This window comes from Macrobrachium rosenbergii, chromosome 42 (assembly GCF_040412425.1).
Source record: "Macrobrachium rosenbergii isolate ZJJX-2024 chromosome 42, ASM4041242v1, whole genome shotgun sequence".
NCBI lineage: Eukaryota > Metazoa > Arthropoda > Malacostraca > Decapoda > Palaemonidae > Macrobrachium > Macrobrachium rosenbergii.
In genome coordinates, this window is record NC_089782.1 from 28086335 (window position 1) to 28111050 (window position 24716).

A 24716-nucleotide genomic window follows, 5' to 3' on the forward strand; every position below is an offset into this window, starting at 1 on the left:
GTATTCAGAAGTTGTTAAATTGGGGTGGACAGTTCTGCTGGCTTCGTGGGCTACTGTAGAAAGGGGTATTGTGGGAGTGGGAGGCGTCCTGTGGTGGTATATAGTCGTAGTGTGTGTGTGTGTGTGTCTGTGTGTGTGTGTGTGTGTGTGAGAGAGAGAGAGAGAGAGAGGTGGTGGTGGGTGGGTGGTATCGTGTGGATGCAGGATCGATTGTGAATGGTTAGCTTGGTAGTAGCGATAGTGGTTGTGGAGAGAGAGAGAAAAAGAGGGAGAGAGAGAGAGAGAGAGATGCTCGCGCACAAGTCCGCGGAGCACACAGCAGCATCTCCTGGTGCAAAACTGCTTTGACCTTAAATGGATAATAACCTTCCTCTCTCTCTCTCTCTCTCTCTCTCTCTCTCTCTCTCTCTCCATAGAATGACTGACGGCCGCCAGATTGAATATCGCTAACCCCTCGATCAGATAAAGCGGCCATCCCTTTCATCACGCTCTAGACCATAACAACGACAACAACAATAACAGGGACAACAACCTAAAAATACGAGAACAACATCTTTTGATCCACATTCTTCTCTCTCCCCCTCCAACAAGTCCCAGTCAGGAGCGCCACAACAAACATCAAAACGGCGGAACTGTCACAATTACCTCTGTAACCAGCCTACAGAGAGAGAGAGAGAGAGAGAGAGAGAGAGAGAGAGAGAGAGAGACAACAGTCATGCCGAACTTTAAACCGTTCCCCAGTAGTTCACGGATCCTCTCTTAAGTCAATCCTTCGTGCCCATTGGCCTAGGACTAACTGAGCTTATGGAATGGGACCAGCCAGTGCTGACCAATGATCTGCGAGTTTAGGCTACGTTGGTATGATAAAGCCCTGGGTAGTGGGCGAGAGAGAGAGAGAGAGAGAGAGAGAGGGGAGGGGAGAGGAAGGAGGGAGGGAGGGAAAGAGAGAGTGAGAGTGAGTGAAGAAGAAGAAGAAGAAGAAGAAGAGGATGTGAGTGTCAAGCGAACGAGTTCCCTTCAGTAGGGTTCAGACCTCCGTCGAATAAGGGTGCATTACCGACGCCGCGCTCTCCGTCCTATCGTCTATTATTTATTTTTTTTTCCCACCCACAACATCTACAACTACAACAACCTTCCGCTTCACTGGATTATATTACAACAAAAGGATTTTTTTCAAAGAGAGGCGATTTATAATATCCCCAGAGTGCTCGCTGGTTATATATGACCGAGTAAGTGTGTTGGCAACCGTTTGTTTTTTTTTTATTGTCAAAAACGAGTGATACGTTTACAAAAAAAAAACGTTGTGAATATAGAACGAATTGATAACGAATTCGTTATAATGATAGAACGTTTCTGAATTGGAAAAGGAGAGAGATAAAACCATTTAGTGACTTGAAAATTAGACAACAGCGTAACAGAACCATTGTTGAATTGAAGTAGTCTTCTTTTTTAGTATTTTAAATAGAGCTTCATATATATATATATATATATATATATATATATATATATATATATATATATATATATATATATATAATGTCTCTTTAGACTAACTGAAGCTGGAAAATATCGAAATCGCGAAAGGCGAAATTGACAAGAGCCTCCTCTCTCTCTCTCTCTCTCTCTCTCTCTCTCTCTCTCTCTCTCTCTCTCTCTCTCTCTCTCTCTCTCTCTCTCTCTCTCTCTCACTAACCAACGCATTGCACCAACTCCTACCGAAGCTAACCCGTTAAAACCCTCCCGTTAACTTTCTCACTCTCTCTCTCTCTCTCTTTCTCTCTCATATTTACGGTTTTTAGAAAACTTGATTGAACACAGATATGTGCTAGAAGTGTCACTTATATAAAGGTTTTTTTTAAAAAGTGCTTTTTTATCAAAGTGCCAAGTGTCAATACAAGTGATTCTGTAGGTGAGAGGATATCTTTAATAGAATAAGAAAGCTTTCGAATAACAACGGATCTTCCGCATTACGAAAACCCAAGAATCCACCGGTGAAGGTAAGTGAGGAATTTGATATTTTTCGTAATTTTAAGTACCTTGGTCCTATAAGTGAGGAAATTTTAATTATATAAGTGAATAAGTAAACGACTTTGAGTAAATAAGTGGAATGGGCCAAAGTGAGGAAATTTTAAGTGAATAAGTAAATGATTTCACAAGCAAATATAAATGAAAAAGTTAGACGGATTCTGGACTCCTTTTCACAGAAACCTCTTTCGTCAAGTGAAGCTGATGCTCTCTCTCTCTCTCTCTCTCTCTCTCTCTCTCTCTCTCTCTCTCTCTCTCTCTCTCTTATTAGTCAAGTAGTTTCGTCTACAAGTTTAAACCATCCAATAATTTCTCCTTTGAGTGCAGCACATCAAGTGACTCTCTCTCTCTCTCTCTCTCTCTCTCTCTCTCTCTCTCTCTCTCTCTCTCTCTCTCTCTCTCTCTCTCATGGGCGTCTCTGTCTGTGCCTGTCTGTTATGCCGTCCGCGCCCTCAACAGTGACTCAGTGCCCAAGTGATGTGCTTAGTAACGCCCCTACCCAGATATGGCCGGAGTGGGTATATATAATGTGATAATTGGCGTTGATGCGTCTATTCCAGGACCCAATACCCAAGGTCCTTCTAATATACTCTTGCGTATATTTGAAGGACCTTAAGCATAAGTAAGGTCCTTCAGACATACCCAGCTTATATTTGAAGGACCTTAAGCATAAGTAAGGTCCTTCAGACATACCCAGCTTATATTTGAAGGACCTTAGGCATAGGTAAGGCCCATCAGATATACTCAGAGTATATTGTGTATTTGAAGGGCTTTCCCATACCCAGCCTCCATTCCCACTTGTGCTTGTCGGGAATGTGGGCGTTCCCCTGTGAATGGGTGTTGAGTAGTTCCCCCGTACCCCATAACCCCCCCCCCCTCCAGCGCCGTTGATGCGGGCTTGCGCGCACGCACACGTACATACGTCTACCCTGTATATGCAAAGAAGCGTAATGATAGTAAGGTTATAGGGAGATTGGATTAACGTAAGCCTAGGCCGATTGATTGATAGGCTTCGTGTTCGTTCAATTGTAAATGTTGACTTTCATTTTCAAATAGGCCTTAATAGTGAAAGCTTCGTATCAGTTACCTTTCATTTATAACGTCTATCATGCTTAAAAATATTAAGTACAGTATACGTATATGAATGAATAACGTATGAATAGATATATTGCTTAGAGGATAAAAGCGCAGTTAAGTGATTATCGTGTTTCGTGGTTTTTAAATATAAATTTTTACAGAATATTTTTTTAAATGTCGTTGAAAAGCTTTTTGCCAATTTATATATTCACTTCATTTAAATTTTTTGACAGAACTGGTCCACGATTATATAGAAACTTGTGACGAACATTTCGTCCTTAGGTCAAGGGAATATAATTTTGTTTTGGAAGAAAACTCTTTTTATATACAATTTCGATTTTCAGAGGAATGTTCGTGTACATAACATTTTCAAGTCGTTAATTATATATGAAATGTTGAGAACTATATTTAAGGATACGTAATTGTGGACTTTTAAAAATAAAAGATATTTTACATATGCAGCCTATATTTATACGTATAGCCTATGTATATATATATATATAGTGTATACACATACGCACACACATATAGCCTATATAAGCTATATGTGTTTATATAATTGTGATTATAATTATGTATTAGTTTTTAAAGTCCAGAATTACTTATCCTTAAATAGGCTATAATTTTCAACATTTAATTATATATATATATATATATATATATATATATATATATATATATATATATGAAATTACACATGCCTTAACCCTTCCACTTCAGTGGTAGCCTTTCCGATTTTCGGCAGTTATTGTGGTGGTGTGAAACTGCTAGTCCCATGCCTCCTTAACCCGGACTGCGACCCGCCACATTTGTCTGACTACCAGGTATTTAATTTCCGCTTTGGATCAGGAAAAGGCATCGTGAATAAGTTGTAGGATGGTTGGTGTTTGCTGATATTGCAGTGCCGATTATGTAAAGTGAAAAGAAAGTGCAGAAACTTGTGAAAGTTTTTGTAAGAGTTGAAAGTGGAGAGTGAATTTGGAGTAGAGTAAATTGAAACCAGTGCTAATATGGACTTTGGAAAATTGATAGTGATTAGTGTGGTAGTAAATAATTTAGTGACTGATTCTTGTCGTACTTATTAAGTGTCAGATTCTGAACATACTTAATTCAGTGTCTGTTTCTGAACATAGGCTACTTAACTTAGTGTCAGATTATGGCCATACTTTTTTTTGGTCTTAATTAAGTGTCTGATTCTGCTCATACTTGATTAATTGTCTGATTCTGGTCGTACTTAGTTAAGTGTCTGATTCTGGTCTTAATTAATTGCCTGATTCTGCTGACACTTAATTAATTGTCTAATTCTGGTCATACTTTGTTAAGTGTCCCTTTCTGGTCATAGTTAAGTGTCAGATTTTGGTCATACTTAATAGTCTGATTCTGGTCATACTTAATTTTAATGTCTGATTCTGAACATACTTAACTTAGTGTCTGATTGTTGTCATAATATATACTTAGTTCATTGGCTGATTCTGGTCATATTTAGTTCAGTGTCTGAGTCTGGTCGTACTTGATTCAGTGTCTGATTCTGCTCATAATTAATTGTCTGATTCTGGTCATACTTAGTTAAGTGTCTGATTCTGGTCATACTTAAGTGTCTAATTCTGGTCATACTTAGTTAAGTGTCAAGCCAAAATTTCTGGTGACTCGAAAAATATTTGGCCCACTTTTGCTGCCTTGTTCATTCTGTAGCTGCAAAAGCAGCTATGAAGCCTTTGTTTAGGAAAACACTTGAGACTTTTAAATACACTTTTGGTGGGGAACTATTGTCCTAATATTATTCATTCCATTATTACTAGCCTATGTCTTAATCCAACGTGCAGAAAAAAAACTCCTGTGGGATTTGTATACACCTTTCTGGTAAGGGAACTATAGGCCTAAAAATAATAGTAATAATTCCATTATTACAACCCCATGTCTTAACCCATCGTGCAGAAAAAAACTTTGTTGGATTTGAATGCACCTTTCTGGTAAGGGAACTATAGGCCTAAGCATCATAATAACATTCATTCCATTATTACAACCCCGTGTCTTAACCCTACCCAGATAGATGACAGTGCTTTGGCAGTCTCCAACGCTAAGCACGTCACGTGCCCCAGTTTGTAATAGCAGTGACATTATGTAAACTACCAGCTGTCACCTGATGTTAGCTTAGGCCATTTCAGGCGTGCAGTCTATTTAATTGTTTGGGCATATATCACCATCCTAATGTGCGCAGGCAGGCTGGCCCAGATGAATATTTAATCCGCCCTGTGGGTGCGAGCGTAGCCCAACGTGAAGTTTTTAATGATTTAGAGTTTTTTTTTTTTTAATTAGGCAGTTATCTCTCTTGGTCTTTACAGATTTTGTCTAAAATTTTGCTCCTGACAGATTTAGGATTGTCAGAACAGGAGCTCTTTACAGATTTAGTTTTGTCTAATATTTTGCTCTCTAGTGTTTCGTTTTGGTATGAATTATGCTCATTACAGATTTAGTATTGTGGTAGATTCTGCTTATTACGGATTCATTTTTTCTTAAATTCTGCCCTTGACATTTATTTTTGTCTGAAATTCTGCTCTTTGCAGATTTATTTTTGCCTGAAATTCTCCTCTTTACAGATTTTTTTTTTTTTCTCAAATTTTACTCTTTACAGATTTAGATTTGTCTTAAACCCTGATCTTCACAATTTTATTTATTGTCGCGCATATCTCCAACAGATTTTCTTAAAGGATGGCTCCCAAAAAATCATGATAGTCAGTATATACCAATTTCTTCAGAGAGAGAGAGAGAGAGAGAGAGAGAGAGAGAGAGAGAGAGAGAGAGAGAGCGAGCGAGCGAGCGAGCGAGCGAGCGTACGCAACTACCCGCGCTGGCAAACAGTTTATATGTCAGTTTATGACGCCCATTGTTTTATCATAACGTACCCAGCGAACTGTGAAACTTGAGATTCGGGTCCCGAGACGTAGGTAAGCGTCCTGGCGGGTAGGAAAAGTACAGAAAACGAAATTATGGAGATGTTCAGTACAATTGTCTTGTTTTATTCAGTCCTTACGTGCTCTTTAGACTATCGTAGGCAGCATCTTATTTGGTTTTGCTTAGACTGAATGTTATATGAATCGTTTTTTTTTGTTTGATGTTGAAGTGTTCAAGTGAATACTAGGCCTATACAGAAAGAGAATTATTCAAGTGTTTATTGTTCAAGTGAATACTAGGCCTGTACAGAAATTGTGCAAGTGTTTATTGTTTAAGTGAATACTAGGCCTATACAGAGTTGTTCATGTGAATGCTGGCTCATACAGATAATTGTTCAAGTGTTTATTGTTCAAGTGGATACTAGGCCTGTACAGTGGATTATTCAAGTGTTTATTGTTCCAGTGTTCAAGTGAATATTAGGCCTATACAGAGAATGGTTCAAGTGTTCAAGTGAATACCAGGCCTATACAGAGAGTTGTTCAAGTGTTTAGTGTTCAAATGTTCAAGTGAATACCTGGCCTATACAGAGTTGTTCAAGTGTTCAAGTGAATATTAGGCCCATACAGAGAATTGTTCGTGTTTATTGTTCCAGTGTTCAAGTGAATACTAGACCCAGACAAAGGATTTCTGAAGTAGTTATTGTTCAAGTGTTCAAGTGAATACTAGGCCCTTAAAGAGAAAATGCGGCTTCCCCTTTATTTTTACAGGCTTATTCTCGTACGATTTTGAAGTTTGAGCATTGTTGTGTTCTAATATACTCTGGTATGACACAGGACCGAGGTTGATCAAGCCACTTAGAACATAGATCAACAATATAGAAGCTCCCAGCTACAGATTAATCAAACAAGTGCTTATGTTGTTAAATTAACGTTTTAAAACGCTACGAATTATGTACACATGTGAACCTATATCCATTTTGTCAGAGAAAACGCAAATGTTTCCACCTCCAGGCGATTTCAAGTGAAGGAATGTCGCTGGATTAGATCCTTGAGAATTAGCTTCGAACATTGTTGTAGGTTATAGAGCAAGAGGGGGAGGAGGAGGAGGAGGAGAAGAGAAAGAGATTGCCATTAAAAAGGATTGCTTCTGGCTGGCACCGAGGATTAAGATAGGATTTAGACGCAGCGAAGGGCAGCGTCATTGGAAAGGTGACTGTGATATTGCTCTTGTTTTAAAGAGGCATGGAGGAGACCCCTCAAAGGTTAGAGAGAGAGAGAGAGAGAGAGAGAGAGAGAGAGAGAGAGAGGTGGGGGCGCGTAAAGGGTAAACGTTCATATATATGTGTTTTTTATGACGCAATTAGACATACTGATGGGCTTTAAACCTTTATTTGGTTTGCTTTTTTTTTTCTTTTTTTTTTTAAATAACAGGTCTTGCGCTAATAGCCCCGCCGATTGTTATTGATTAGTCGCAAACGTGGATGACGTAAATGCAAAGGGGAACTTTAAAAACTCTCCCTCCCTTGATAATTGTTCAGACTAATCTTTGGACTTCAGAGGATTTGCTGGGTATCGGGTATTGGAAATATCACTTTTCTCTTTTCTTCTTTTTTTTTTTCCTATTCGCGACTTCGCCTTGATCTGATGAATTTGGTTTGTATTAGCTACACATTTTGTGAGACATTTGAAAATATAAGTTTTGGCAATTTGTGGGTATTGTGGTTTTCTCTGACATTTTAATTTTATAGCTGTTTTGTCGGTGTTGTAATGTAGTCTTTGTGGTTATTCGTCTAAAGTGTAATTGTGTATAAATAGTGATTTGTTATATAGGTTTCTCACAATTAATATAGCAGCTTATGTTTACTATAGGCCTTGTCAGCAAGTTATATTTACAGTAGGCCTAGAGAGCAGCCTATGTTTACAGTGGGCCTTGATAAGCATCCTGTGTTTACAGTAGGTCTTGATAGCAGCCTATGTTTACAGTAGGCCTAGATATTGTGATCACGTTCTTGTCCTGAAGTTTTGTCAAGCTCCAGTTGATGAGTTAATCACTTAAACCAGTAGATTCAAATTTGAGGCTTGTGTGGTTAGTAAAAACATACTGGTTATTTGCTTTCCTTTGTAAACAGCACTTCAATTTTGGTTAGTTGGTTTACATTTTATAAGGTTCTGCCGTTATGGCTGTATGCTGCAGAAAATCCATGGTTTTATCAGGTTTAGCCTACATGACAAAATCCCAATTGTACCAAACATAAAAAAAAATCCCTTGCCAGTGTATGGTGAATTTTTGTAGTAACATCAAATAGGAGTAGTGTATAATTAAATCATAAACAAACGTACAGCATCAGAACCAGTATTATAAGATTCACAAGCAAGCTTAATGTAACATTCCCGGTCTTTGAATGTGTAGGCCTAGTCACCAAAGAATTAGGTCTAGGGTATTTTAGTGCAGTTCATTAGCAATTTTCCATGTCTTGTGACTTGCATAGCTTCCTAACATGGCTTTCAATGTGGTCAGGTCAAATGGGTGTCTCGGGTAGGTCAAATAGGCCTTTGGTTTGTGTATTGTAAATATGACCCATTTCTAGGTCAAATTTATTTGTTTATTATTAGGACGGCGTAATTAGTATTAAATGTATATAATTTTCTAGCAGTTAGTATTATTGAATGCTTTATATTCCACCAGTCATAAGTGGAATATAGTAATTGAATGTTAGCTAGTTGCTAAGTCATCAGAAAAAATATAAGGAAGAAATTCTTGTTAAGTTTGGAAGATATTCCTCTCTCTCTCTCTCTCTCTCTCTCTCTCTCTCTCTCTCTCTCTCTCTCTCTCTCTCTCTCTCTCTCTCTCGTTTTTTATCAGTTTCACATGGTACCACATCCATCATATCTGATCAAAGGAGGAAAACGACAATCCCATCATTAGGTCGTCCCTGATGGCTGTAAGGGTCGTTAGGTCGTCAGATGCTGTCTCTCTAAGGGGGTTGGTTTTTAGGGGGGTGGGAGGAGGAGAAGGAATGGGCTATCGAATTTCATTTTATCAGTTCGGGCTTCTCAGATTATTGTCTCCGTGTGTTGGTGTGTTCAGTAGTAGTGTGATGGGTGTGTTTGTAGAGCACACACACACACACACACACACACACACACACACACACACACACACACATTTATATATCAGTTAAGATTGATGGGACACAATTTAATTTTTATTGAAACAAAGCACAGAAATTTTTTTCAATAATTATTTAATTCTATTCCACCAGTCTCAACTGATGGAATATATATATATATATATATATATATATATATATATATATATATATATATATATATATGTATATATATATTATAGCCTATGTGTATACTGTATATATATTTGTTTGAATATAGCTTATATTGTTTCTAGGTATAGGAAAACCCAGGAAATTAATGGCTATACACCAATGCTATGTAAAACCAACTTAGTAGAAAACTGTTCATGTTTTTTTTTAATTTGCATATCCTGAGATCCAGAGCAATATTTTATATGATTGTTTATACTATGTACTTTCAAAAGGCTTCACAGAACCTAAAATTAAAACATTACTAATTAAAATATTACCTTGTTGTTAGTTATTAGTACTAACTAAAATATTACTTTGTTGTTGGTATTTATTAGTACTAATTAAAATATTACTGTGTTGTTAGTATTTATTATTTTGCCTTTTATTTCCTCAAAATTATTCGTAAACAACACTTTCCCCCATCCTCGGAATCTCTCAAAACTTGGCTTCGTGTCGCTCAGGTATAACTTCTTGCCGCTCAAGCGCTAAGTCAAGGACTTGGAAAATACAAAAGTGTCTCTTAAGCCTCTCCTTACTTTGTGCACTTCACTTTTCCTCCAAGGTTTAAGTCTGCTAATTTGGTATGGATTTTCTTGTCAACACGCCATGTATAGCTGCGAAGAATGTAGAGCAGACTTTTGTGTGGTTTGTTAAATAAAAAAAAAGTAAAAAATGTGTCGAAGTTTCTTTCTTCGACGCAGTCGAGTTTTCTTTGCAGCCGTTACAGCGTATAATCAAGGCCACCGAAAATAGATCTATCTTACGGTGGTCTCGGTATAATGCTGTATGAAACTTTAACCACGGCACGGTGGTGGCCTAGGCCTATCCTGTATCGTTGCCAGGAGCACGATTATGGCTAACTTTAACCTTGAATAAAGTAAAACCTACTGAGACTAGAGGGCTGCTATTTGGTATGTTTGATGATTGGAGGGTGGATGATCGACATACCAATTTGCAGCCCTGTAGCCTCAGTAATTATTAAGATCTGAGGGCGGACAGAATAAAGTGCGGACGGACAGACAAAACCGGGCACAATAACTTTCTTTTACAGAAAACTAAAGCTGATGGCTGGAGTGTTTTGGTTTTATGACTGGTTGCTTAACCTTCAAGATGACATTGAGTTTAGTATTATTATTCACTTAGCCTATTCATTCATTTTCTCTTAGGCATTGTAGGCCTAGTGACCCATTGCTATTTAGATCAGACTTCTTCATGGATTGCCAGTAATCAAGTCAGTGAGTTTAGTGCTGCATTTATTTATATATATTGGTTGAGTGTCTAGTTAAATTATGCTATAATTTTCTACTGTACAGTGTTTGCAGTATTGGTTGAGCGTCTAGCTAAATTATGCTATAAAATGGTTACTATATTGAAAGTGTCTTGTTAAATTTTTGCTGTAAAATGTTTGTTGTATTGGTTGAGTGTCTAGTTAAATTTTTGCTATTAAAGTTTTGCTGCATTGGTTGACTGTACAGTTAAATTTTTCATATAAAATATTTGCTGTAACAGTTTAGTGTCTAGTTAAACTTTTGCTGTAAAATGGTTGGTGCATTAGTTCTAGAATCTAGTAATATAAAATCTAAGTTCCCTAGGCCTATGCGTATGGTTTTTTGTCATCAGCCACTGATAACGAAATAATTTTCTAGAACCTGAGTATGCTAATATAGGTCTAACAGTGTCACCGCTTGTATCCACAACCCTTAGCTTATACGTCCTTTCCTTGTTTTGGTTTGTGATGCAATTCTGAATGTCGGTTTGTGTATTCAGTGGCCTTGAGTGCTTCGATGTGCGACGAAGGTTTAGCTGTACTTATTGATTCACAGATATACCTGTGGTTTGTTTGATACAGACGTCTCGTGTTGTGTGAAGTTACCATAACATTTGACTCGTCATTAGCTGTCGCTTTATTACAATGACAACTTACTCTTGCGTATACCTTGAGCGTTTGTCAATGTTGTATTTCTATGTATGCATACATTGGCAGTGTTTATTCTGGCATAGGCTGCACACACATATTCTCGGTGTATTTTATGTAAGCTAAATGTTGTGAATAGCTAATGGGGATATTCAACAAGTTGGCTTAGTGATTCTGGGATTGTTTATTGCATAAGCATCCTGTTGGGTATGTAGACCTAAGCTAGTCATGTGTACCGTATAGGCCTATGGTTGTTTATATTTTGCCATGAAAAGGAATTTCTAAACTGTTTAGGTTAGCAGCAGTTGAGGGAGAACGGTGTTGAAAAATTTCGTGGCGTACTCGTAAATTGTAAACAGTTCCATTCTTCTCTGACATTTTAAAGAAATTTTAAGGGATTTTCAGTGTTATATTTTATTGAAAGACATTTTCAACTTTTGTTAATTCAACAAAGTTTTACTTATTTAAAGTTTTACAGATTTTCATTATTAGGAGTAAGAGACGGTTGTCTTTATTTTTTTTATCTTTTATTATAAAAACAATAGAGTCTGTATATATAGGCTAATATACAATATTACATATAACCTCAATAGCACTAATAACTATCCATAGTTAAGCAAGTCATTTGGTAGGTTTTTTTTCCCATATGTGTACATACAGGAATTTTAATAACTGAAGTATTACAGTTATGTACAAATTCATCCAAACAAATGCCAACACATTTGTCTCTATCAGGAAATTAAGTTATTCAGGTAGAAGGCGAATTAGCCTTGGTAGATTGGTCTATAGTCTATACTATAGACTCTGTAGGCTGTCTTCCACCCCCCGACCCCTTAAGTTTTTGTGTAACCTGTGTGTTTGTGTGTACGTGTGTGTGTGTTCAATCCGAGTGTGGTGACCTTCGTTACAGTAATACTTCGTGATTTTGTTTCTCCTCCATTGAAGATGATTTCACACGCAATTTTTATTTACGGCCGTGAAGGGAAACTTCACTTTCATAAAGTCATTTTGTACAGTAGATTTTTGCACGATTTTTGTACACTTACCTCTATACTCTAAAAATATCATCAAGTAATACTTCATGTCGTAGGATTGTATATGTTGTTGGTAACAGCTTCCTGGTAAGGGATTGTTTATGTTGGTGGTATCTGCTTCCTGGTATAGGATTGTATAGGCCTATGTTGGTGGTATCAGATTCCTGTTTGAGGATTGTATATGTTGGTGGTATCTGCTTCCTTGTAGGATTGTATATGTTTGTGGTATCAGCTTCCTGGCATAGGATTATTTATGTTGGTGGTATCTGTTTCCTGTTGTAGGATTGTTTTATGTTGGTGGTATCAGCTTCCTGGTACAGGATTGTATGGAAAGGAATTCTATAAAGAAAAGAGGGTGGATAAAGTCAGCATATTGAAGCCTGTACCTTAGGTTAAGGGTAGTGCAAGAGATTATAATCAGATAAATGTTTCTTTGTTTCTTTGATAAGCAAGGAATGTTTTCCTTGAAGTACCTTCCTTAATCAAGTCTCTATCTTAAATAGAAGAAAAGTACGTTGTAAAATTGCAAGACTTATTTATTGGTATCTTGCTGAGTTTTCAAGACAACCTAAAGGTACCTTTGTGTTCAGTGTGATTTGAATTGTGTATCAGTAAATTAAACACCACTATCAGTGACCTTAGCCTTAAAAAAGCATAGTTAATATGGGTAAAACAGCTCAAGTGTTACTTGAATACTCCTTCAAAGCTTAAGTGGTACTTGAAAACTCCTTTTAAGGTAATTATATCGGAGAGTATGACTAATCATTTGTATCATTGGTACTAGGCTACGCATCAGATGTGAGTTCAGACAGAGTTCTGTTGAACTGATAATCTACAGACAGATTTCTATAGAACTGAAAATCTACAGACAGATTTCTATAGAACTGAATTTCTACAGACAAATTTCTGTAGAACTGAAAATCTACAGACAGATTTCTGTTGAACTGAGTCTACAGACAGATTTCCTTAGAACTGAAAATCTACAGACAGATTTCTGTTGAACTGAAAGTCTACAGACAAATTTCTGTAGAACTGAAAATCTACAGACAGATTTCTGTTGAACTGAGTCTGCAGACAAATTTATGTAGAACTGAAAATCTAAAGATATATTTCTGTAGAACTGAAAATCTACAGATATATTTCTGTAGAACTGAAAATCCACAGGGAAATTTCTACAAAACTGCAAGTCTGTAGATTTTGCTGCAAAGTTGCACAGAGGGGAGGATCACGTTCGCGTTTGTACTGGTAAACCTATTCTTGGCTGTAGCACAGTAAAAGGGCAACATTAGTATTCAGTCTCTGTGAAGGTTTCAAGGTAGCGAAAGGATGGGTCTGGGTAGTTTTGCTAAAAAGGGGGAGGGGGGGATTAATAAAACCTTCACGTGAGGAAATCTGAATAAATAAATAACAAATTGGGTTTCTGTTTGCTGTAATCACTGGTTGTGTGAACTACTTGTGAATAGGAGTATAGCGCAGTTACTTGCATTTATTGAGGAATTTATAAAATTTAATCATAAGTGAAACTGAAGAGCATGAGATGTGTTATAGAGGAAAATGTTAAATGTTAATTTGCTGGTGTACTGAATTTTATCTAGGAAAATGAACTTCAGTTTCTTGATTGTACTGATAAGTTTACAGCAACCTAAGATTAGAATATCAGGTGACTCGTATCTCAGTTCTGACTTGAATAGAGATAAGACGAAAGTGGGAATTTTAAAGTACAAAGTGCGTCACAACTTTATTGCATATAACGAGTGATTTAAGTCATATGTATTCTAGTCTTACTCAGTAAAATGCTGCGAAATGTCAACTGTAAGCGTGCACTTGGAGTTAATAAACGAAAATAGTCTGTAATTTACCAAAATGTCCTTCACAAAACAAAGTCTTTATAATATAGGCTACTAAACACGTTTGAAAATATAGAGTGGCGTTGTTTGTCATTCTTAGTGTTCATTAATCTTAACTAGGAAGTGACATTACATGATGATACCTTTATAAATTGGAAGTGACATTATGTGATGATACCTTTATAAATTGCTGGCTAAGAAGATAGAAAAGACAGCATCACTCTACTAACGAAATTAAAGTTAAAACCAAGCTAAGGTTATTTATCATAAATGCATTGTGTTCTTGTGTTTTATACACACACACACACACACACACACACACACACAATGTAGCCTTTGTGGTAATAAATGTTTCTTCCAGTTTTAAGCACAATTTATGAATGGGCTGTTATTATCCTTTCTTCAACACTAGAACATACTGCAGTGTGCATTTTTAACACGTTACTAAATACAGTCTAATAATAACGCATAATATCTCCCTCGGGTGCCTGATTTTTCTCCTCCTCCTTCCCAAGTAATTAAGGAAGAAAAGGATTGAGGTTATTTGGAGAAGAAGAAGAAGAAGAAGAAGAAGAAGAAGAAGAAGAAGAAGAGGTAGAGTCTTATTAAGATGGTCTTGCCTAGAATGTGTATCTCTTGCGTTTGTGGTGGTGTTGAATATCCTCGGGATTAGGACTTGCGTCTTAATTGGGCCTTTGTGCTCTGTGTTTCCCGACTTGCTGTGTCTGGTAAGAATGTGGTTTGAGTCTGCGTGATGTCTCCTTTTGCTTTTTATAGATTATATTGTTTTGAAGCGGTGTTTATAGAAGCCTGTATGTAGAAAAATGCCTTTTACTATAATCTAACACTACCAAGAAGATAAAAAGGCCTATTAAAACTATACAAACGTTGCAACCATATATTTCCGATACCAAAACTTGCCATTTGTCTAAATTTCACCAGTGATCAGGGACACAGTGGATTTGGTATCCTAAACAGGGTTGCAACGTTTATATAGTGTTTTTTTGGGGGGCCTATTTATCTTATATATATATGTATATATATACTGTAGCCTATGTATGTATGTATGTATGTATGTATGTATGTATGTATGTATGTATGCATATCACTCTACAGAATAAAATCGAAACCTTACAAAACAGCAGACTGGCTCTTCCAGGCTGCATTCATTCTTCAAAGGCGCTTATGTTAGACTTAGGTTAGACTTTGCGCTACGGTTATCGCTGGTGTATTCTTAAGGCTTCGCTCTTTCTTAGTGGGACGTATGTTCATTTTGTTGTTAATGTTAATTTAGTTGTTTGATTGAGCGTAGTTTTGTTGTGGCAGGTTTTAACACTATATCGTGGAAATGTGGTCCTTTGTATTGAGGTTAGGCCTACATGCATCTAGGCTCATATTTAAGCCTGTATTTTTGCAGGGATGTTTATAATGAACTTTATGTATATGCATGGTATACATACACAATGAGTCGTACATGCATATACTGTATATGCATGCACGCAATCGTGTACATGCAGCAATTAGGGCGCAAAGATTTCTCCTGTGTCTGGGAAGTCGACGTTTCAACAGACATTTCATTGTTGTAAAGGGAATTGGCTCTTTTGTAACCTACTCTCACATTTAAGCCTGCATTCTTGTAGGGACGTATACCATAAATTTAAGTATATGTACAAGGATAATATACATAATGACATGTACATCCATACATATACACGCATGAATGCACGCAGTCGTGTGTATAGAATAATGACTGTATTAATACCGTCCGCTAAGGCTCAAAGATTACCACTACTTTTGACTACTATAGTACTATAATACTATGGATGCGAAGTCGACGTTACTACGACGGACCAGAACCTCTGGGAAGGTCTTTGCCCTCGGGGCATCTTCTCAAGGTCGGACCTTCCTCCCCAATTTAAAACTGGAGTTGGGCCAGCCAGCCACTACCCAGACGTAGTACCACTGAACTGGATTTGATTCGACCGTTGTCCATGAACGGAATGTCCTACGATTATAATATTATGGTTGTAATTGTTGTTTATTGCATTGTAGTTGTAATTTTATTGTAATATACTTCTGCACCTGGTATTCTCGTGTCTTTGTTCGTAACCAAATGCACCTGATTATATTTGAAGTCTTGAACTTGGGATTTGTCAGTGGCGCGGCGCATGTGTTTAATTAGTAGTGTTGCAAGTGCAGGTGTTTGGTTTTCTTTATAAATGTTCCATTGATGTTTTCAAGACTAAAATGACTTGCCATTAAATAGACACGTTATTACTAAATAGTTCCTAAATTTTAGACATTGTAATATAATATTGTAATGTAATACAGGTGTTGTTTTCAGGTTGAATTTATCATTTGTATTCCTGTTACATTACACCTGCTCGTGAATGTTTGCAGTGCTGACTTGCCATTAAATTGACAGGTTATTACTAAATAGTTCCCAAATTATACACATTGTAATATAACACAGGTGGTGTTTTCAGATTGAATTTACCATCTATATTCCTATTACATTACACGTGCTTTTATTTTATTGTAAAATTGAAAGCCTAATGCGTTACCAAGCCCATCTTCTCAAACTTTAAATCTTGAATTGTGATCAGCTCAGACAAAGCAATGCACCTGTTACGTAAATTGCCGTTTAGCGTCTTCTGAGAATTTCCACGCGATTTAGCGCCCGATATTTGCTTGTAATAACACAGTGACTTGAGGCATCCTGCAGGAAATACCGTAAGTGATCAATTTCTCGACGTAATGACGAAGATATTTGCGGTCCTCGCTCTTAACACTCGAGTGGTTGTTCTCATTCTTAGCGGTACTTGGCGTGGGAATGAGTTGCTCGTTGCCGCTAGACGATGGAGGCTAACCGGCAACTCTGGAAGCCAGTCGTTGGAACGACAGGATTTTTTACTTATTGTTTTCTGGTATACAAAGATGATCCTCTGTAGAGAAGTAGTATGGTTTTTAAAATAGCTTATTTTTTCGACTGTATCTGTGTACTGGAGTGAGGGCTAACTGTAGTTTTCGGTCGAAACATCTCTCAATGTTTTATATGATAACTGGTAACTGTAAATCGCAGTCATCAGTTTGCTATTTATATATGAACTGACAACTCCAACATACAACAGTGATTAACGCTGAATTTATTGCGTCGTATTTTACTCCATATGCAGATTCTTTCTATTTTTTATCTTTTATTAGTGATTCTTTCTATTTTGATGATTTTTAAACTGCAAGATTCGCTGACCGTTATAGACTGTTTAGTAGACTAAACTGGGTGACCTCTATTAACCCTCCCCCCCTCACCAGAAACCCACTCTCCGTTCTCAACGTTCGATTTCAACCCGTGTGACCGGTAATTTTTTTTTTAAACGGTTAAGTGTAGCATTTATTTATCCACTTTCACTGTGCTAACATCCTATGCGAATTTTAAGCGGAAGTTTCCTTTACTAACGGAATTAACGATACTCGAAATAGTAAATAATCCTCTGTAGTGTTATGATACGAATAACAGTTTTCTTACGATTAAGCCAGTTTTGAAAAATGTCGGTCCAGCTTGGGAACTCCGGACATTACATAGACATGAGCCTTGAATGTTGCTCGAAAGTTTAATTTACCGGTGTACCATACGTCTGTTTTTGGTTTTATTTATTTTTTGTTGCACTGATGAGTCTCAGGTATGTTAATAACAAGTGGGCGAACGTGCAGTAAAACGGTTCTTACAAGTTAATGTAACCACAAGAATGATAGCTTCGAGACTTGGTAAAGTAGTAAGATTTATTGTTATTGAAATTCATTGTAACTTCTGTTACATGTCGCTAATTGGGTCGCAGTGTTGTTTTAACTATAAAACAAAGCTTTGACAGACGTTAAATAGTTACATTGAGAGTTTTAATCGTAATTATACGTTTAGTATCAGAAGCGATAAAATTGAGAATCGGTATTATTAAACTATATTATCCATTGCTGATTTTACAGTTTACATCAAGACTGACAAGCAGTTTAATGCACTTCGAGTAATATTCTACATAAAATTTACACAGAAAAATACAAAATCCAATATCTTAGAGCCCACGAGCCCGAAAACTGTTTTTCTCTTTTCTGAGGCAATTTATGACCCCCAATCCGAAAAACACTTTCCGTCCACTTCCGGCCGTGTGCGTCGGCCACCACGATAAACAGACTTTAACGAGTCTGTGTCACGTATCGGCGATTCTTTTAAACTCCTCCCATTCCCGCCTTTCGTATTGCCATTCTGAACGGAACCGTTCGAAAGCTTTTCTGCTGGAACGCGCGGTGCCGGGTTTGGGCCGTTATGGAGTAGGCCTAAGTATTGTCATGTAGTAATTCCGACTTATATGTTTTGGACTAGGCCTATGTATTGTCTTATATATATCTGTAGTCTTCTAGTAATTCCGTCTTTTAGATCTCTCTCTCTCTCTCTCTCTCTCTCTCTCTCTCTCTCTCTCTCTCTCTCTCTCTCTCTCATATATATATATATATATATATATATATATATATATATATATATATATATATATATATATATATATTTATATGTAGGCTATATGTGTGTGTATCTCTCCTGTATATTATATGTATATGTATGTATGTATATATATAGGCCTATATATTTATATTTATATATAGCCTATATGTATATATACTGTATATGGGAAAATTTGGTTAAGCTGACCTTAAATAGTCTATATGCCTAAGAATGTTGCCAAATGTTTGTTCGTATGAACACCAGACTATATGAAGTAAAATAAAAGAAAGAGAAAACGTTGGTAAACTTCCCTCGTTATCTATAATGAACTTGTTACATGAATTGTCTTTAAAGTAACTGTATGCACTCAGAAAGTCTCCCTGTAACATGAGGTCTTTGCCCCGCACAAAAACGCACAAAGGAAATCTGACGTGAGGTAACCAAGGAATATTATTTTAGACTGCAGTTTAGATTGCATTTAAATGATATTGGGATTTTCAGTCTTTCACCTTGCTTGAATGCAATTATGCACGCACTGTCAATAACTTACAAAATTTAAATGCAATTATGTACTGTCAATAAATTGTACAGTTTTAATGTACTAATCATGCACACATTGTCAGTTATTTATAGATTTTGAATGCAGTTGTGCACACACACACACTCAATCATGTCAGTCATTTTCATAGCTTGAATGTAATTATGTACACACTGTCAGTAATCTAAAGAGTTTGAATGTAATAATGCTTAAGCTGTCAGTTACATATAATTTGAATGTATTTATGCACACACTGTCAGTAATGTACAAAGTTTGAATGTAATCACGTCCACTTTGTCATTAATATAAAGCAATATTGAAAACTGTAAAATACACAAGATCAATTCTTTTAGGAAAGTAAATTAAAGGTAAATATGTCGTTATTAATAAAAAAAAATCCATTATTAACAAATGAATAACATATAGCCTAGATATTTAAAAGTGACGAAAATCGGCCACAGCCCTGAATACTGTACGTGAGAGAAATCAGCTTCTCGGAAATGTCAAGGAGATTATAAAGGCATGAAGTCAGAGAGTAATTCGAGTGAGTGTTTCATAGTGTTATTATTTAAATGGCATTATTATTATTATTATTATTATTATTATTATTATTATTATTATTATTATTATTATTATTATTATTATTATTATTATTATTATATGCCAAGTTGAAACCCTAGTGTGAAAAGCAGTATGCTATAAGCCCAAGGAACTTGACTGGGTAAAAGAATTGAGAAGGAAAGATTAAACTCTGAAAAAAATGTTAAAAGTTGGACGAATAAGACTAATAAAGAAGTAAAATTAATAAGAAGGAAATAAACTATTAAGTGAGACTCTCGTAAAAGGAATAAATAAATTAATAAATTGTTAATGAATAAATAAATAAAAATGTAAGTGAATTATTTAAATACAAGGAGAGTGCTAGAATTTAACTTTCTTAATTTTCTGTAAACCCCCCACTTTTTGGAAAAGTTTTTATAACTAATTAACGACCAATGAATTGCCAGCACACAAATATCCTCACATTACTGGAAAAACAACGCCAGAACAACAACGCTTTGTTTCAAGACAGAAACAGCCCAACTTTTGGATATCGTTCCTACTTGTCCTCGGAAACGAGGTCACGGAAACTGGACCACATCGCGCATCTGGCAGCTCACTTGGATTGCCAGCATTGTCCGTTGCAGTGTCCAGGCAAGTAGTTTCGTACATGCCCACGCATATACTTGGGCAATACCAGCAATACTCAGAATTTATTGCCATGATAAGGGCGAATATGGCCTGTAGATGACGTGACTTGTGTCAATCGTATGATATGGTGAAAGTTACGTAGGCTATGTAGTAATTTACAGTATGTAGCTCTAGGCGAACATAAATACATCTGCATGACTGCTGTATCGTTGACGTTATTTTCCATTGCCAGTTTGGTTATAAAGAATCTCTCTCTCTCTCTCTCTCTCTCTCTCTCTCTCTCTCTCTCTCTCTCTCTCTCTCAAAAGTTCCGTGGGGTGTAGGAATATACAGTATGTATTGATAGTTACTTTTCATTGCCTATTTGCTTATACAGGTAAATCTCTCTCTCTCTCTCTCTCTCTCTCTCTCTCTCTCTCTCTCTCGTAAACGCTTATGAATCAGAAAAGTGTACAGAATTGTCACACGTACGTAGTTCTTACACTAGTACTACGGTACAATCCATGCTGAATGGACGATAGGCCTAGTTGTCCATCCACTTTAAGCCCATGGTAGGCATAGCGGATGGTGCTGATATGCTTGTGCACCCTTAGGACTAAATAGGCTTACATTGATTGCAGTTGGAGTGGTTCCAGACTCATTTGATCTTACAATAAATAAATAAATATAGAAATTAATTCATAAATAAATAAGTAAATAATGATTTTAGTCTTTGTAGCCATGAAAAAGTACAACTTGAACAGGATTCTCAGCAGTAAACTCTCTCTGTCTCTCTTTCTAACTGCCAGTGAAATAGCTCGCTGTTTAACAATATTAGTGTGAGTGTATTTTAGAAAATTGTCTTTTTACAGCTTCTCATGAATTTCTGCTCTCTCTCTCTCTCTCTCTCTCTCTCTCTCTCTCTCTCTCTCTCTCTCTCTCTCTGATAATCGAAATTTGAAATACTGTTCGACAATACTGCAGCCAAGACTGACTGTTGAATGTGAAATTTATCATTTACAAGTTCTCTCTCTCTCTCTCTCTCTCTCTCTCTCTCTCTCTCTCTCTCTCTCTCTCTTAGGTTTCCACGCACAGCGGCACTTTTGCGCACTTTGGTGTCTGTTTCGACCACCCATGTTGCTGGCGTCCAGTGAAATGGGATCTGAAAAGCACATACACAGAGAGAGAGAGAGAGAGAGAGAGAGAGAGAGAGAGAGAGAGAGGAGCGCTTTCTTTTGGGGAGAGGGGTGGGTAGGGTAGAGGAAGGGGGATCTGGGTAGGGGGGAGAGGAGGAGTGGGAATGACATGCGAAGCCGTCACGCTCCTTGGAGCCTTTTGCACTTGCAAGGTTGAGGTGTCATTACCTCGTTAAGCCTTTGGCCTCCGCTTTTTTCCTTTTTTGAAAAGTATTTTCCTTCTTTTCTTGTCCTTGAGGAGGAAAATATTGTTAGGTGTTGGTCACGGGTCTGTGGAGTTTGTTGAAATGAGTCTAAGGAATGGATGAAGGGTACTTGCGGTTTAGCAGCAATTAGGCTACTGTATAATTAACAGTTGTGCTAGTACTATAGTAATGCAGTAGGCCTAATTTTGATAGCTATCGTAGTGGCAATGATAATAAGGTTTATGTGAGTTCTATGCATATAACCTACAGCAATAGCCAGTGGTAAAAGTGTCTGAAGATGTAGGCCTAACCCCTGTGTCATAAATTCGCAGTTCACATTGAGAGGAAGCTTTGAGAAAATCTATACTATTGAATGCAATATTCAAAATATTTCAATGAACCCCCTTCTAGATTAAACCGCCTTCTGTATTCATAAATACTCTATAGATATTCAGTAACAAAACTATATTCTAGTTATATGATTGACACCAAGCCAGAGAACAGGTTGTCGATATATGCTGTCTATTAAAACTTGTTGCAGTGATTGCATGTTAATTACGAGCACTTAATGGATTTGTTTACCGTACGTTCTCGTTGTTGCCAAGGCAGTTTTAGTTAAGAGCAGTCTTTGCTTCACATCACGACGAGGAGGAGGAGAGATTGCTCTGAATTCTATTCAAGGCTTTGTAGTAGTGCAAAATAATTTTATGGTTTTGTTTGTAAACTTTCTCCTTAGCACAATTAAAAAGAAAATTGACATTGATGATACCTTATTTATTGATTCAACGCTTTTAGATTTGCATATTGGTATTGTTTACCAGGTTAAGAAGAGTTTATATTTATATATCTTTGGCTAAGAACTTTCATTTTTTTTACCCAGTAAATAAAATGGTGGTCCATATTCGTTATTTTTCATTGCAATTAAGAAATATGCTTATGCCATACCTTCAGATACGGTCATTTTCATATTTATTGTTTTGCTTGCAAGACGTTGGCCTATTAATGTGTTTGTGTGTTTGTGAGTGTGTTTTTTTCTAAGAAGTGGATAATTAGGCTATAACGCTTCCGTGGCTTCCCACGCCTTTGTGGCCGGTGGAACTGTGGAACTGCAGTATCGACTGTATCGTGAAACTGTGGAACTGCAGCATCAGGAAAAGCAGTTGATGAGAGAGAGAGAGAGAGAGAGAGAGAGAGAGAGAGAGAGAGAGAGTTGAGGTTGAATGCTTAGTCAAGTTTCGCTGACGTTAGGGTTCGTTGCTGTTGACTTCAGGTCAATCAGGGTTGCAGGGGTTGGGGAAGGGTTTGTGATATAGCCTATATACTGTATATACTGTGTGTGTATATATATATATATATATATATATATATATATATATATATATATATATATATATATATATATATATATATATATATATATAGGCCTATATAAAAATCCGACCCTTTGCTGTGAAGTTGTAATATATATATATATATATATATATATATATATATATATATATATATATATATATATATATATAATAATGCAACCCCTTGCTGTGAAGTTTCTCCCGCTCATTGAAGAGGGATTTTATTGGAAAATTCCCCAGATTGGGGGAGCTTTCGCCGCCTTAAAGGTTAGCGGATATGTAAGAGGTTTTTGGGGGGAATTTTCCTCAGGTTAGTGGAAATTTCTGTTGAATGCCTTCTTGAAGAGAGGTATACTGTGAAATATTTTTGAAGTTAGAACTGATTTACTTATAGAGAATTGAAGTTTTTTCTTTTTAAGTTTTTTTTTTTTTTTTTTTAGGTTTTCAGGTGGTTGCCATTTAGGCTGTGTTATGTGGCATGTGCCTAGTCCCATGATTTAAAATGATTTATACTCTTTTAGGAAATTTTGCTATTTTAAGTTTACGAATGAACAATTTTCGGGGATGTTATCAAAAAGCATCATGAATTCATTGTGACTGATGTTACCGAAAACATCGTGGATTAAAAAGGTTTTCCTTGTGGTTGATGTTATCAAAAAACAAAATTCTGAATTGAGGCGTTTTCTTTGTGGTTGATGTTAGCAAAAAGAAAAAAAACACATCCTGATTCGAGATCTTCTTTGCAAAAACATCCTTAATTAAGACATTTCATTGTGGCTGATGCTACAAAAAAAAGAAAAAAAAAAATCCTGAAATAAGGATATTCCCGTGTGACTGATGTCACCAAAAAAACATCCTGAATTAAAACGCTTTCCTTGTGACTGATGTTACCAAAAAACATCCTGAATTGAGGACCTTTCTTGTGGCTGATGTTACCAAAATACATCCTGAATTGAGGACCTTTATTGTGGCTGATGTTACCAAAAAACATCCTGAATTGAGGACCTTTCCGTGTGACGGATGTTAAAAAACATCCTGAATTAAGCTTTCTTTTCTTGCGGATGATGTTACCAAAAAACATCCTGAATCAAGACGTTTCCTTGTGGCTGATGTTAGCAAAAAACATCCTGAATTAAGAAGCGTTCCTTGAGGGTGATGTTACTAAAAAACATCCTGAGTCAAGACGTTTCCTTGTGAGTGACCTTACCAAAAAACATCCCCGAATCAAGACGTTTCCTTGTGGGTGATGTAACCAAAAAACATCCTGAACAAAGAAGCTTTCCTTGTGGTTGATGTTACCAAAAAACATCCTGAATCAAGACGTTTCCTTGAGGGTGATGTAACCAAAAAACATCCTGAACTAAAAAAGCATTCATTGTGGCTGATGTTGCCAAAAAACATCCCCGAATCAAGACATTTCTTTGTGGAGACCGCATTGAATACGAGACTAAACAATCAGTCTCTTGCAACGCTGCTGGGATCAGCGTGCTTGCAACCGCTAGGCTATTATTGCACGGACGAGTTTCGAAAACGTCAGCACCGCTCTGCTTCGTTTAAGACGCGTATTGCTTCGATTACTCTCTCTCTCTCTCTCTCTCTCTCTCTCTCTCTCTCTCTCTCTCTCTCTCTCTCTCTGCCTTTGTGGCGCAGGCGAGGAATTCTTGTTCGATC

At 36.8% G+C, this 24716-nt stretch overlaps 1 protein-coding gene across 14 annotated transcripts in view; it reads left to right on the forward strand.

Moving 5' to 3' along the window:
- Positions 1-1017: 1017 nt before the first annotated feature.
- Positions 1018-24716, forward strand: part of LOC136828121 (protein draper-like) — a 321250-nt gene continuing 297551 nt past the window's right edge. For 8 of the 14 annotated variants that reach the window (XR_010849933.1, XR_010849934.1, XR_010849932.1 and 5 more), the window contains exons 1-2: positions 1020-1229; positions 1880-1997. The gene's annotated coding sequence lies outside the window, so the exon portion shown is untranslated. Of the gene's footprint in view, positions 1230-1799; positions 1998-24716 lie in introns of all 14 variants that reach the window. The other 6 variants (XM_067085900.1, XM_067085912.1, XM_067085910.1 and 3 more) reach the window with 5 other exon arrangements.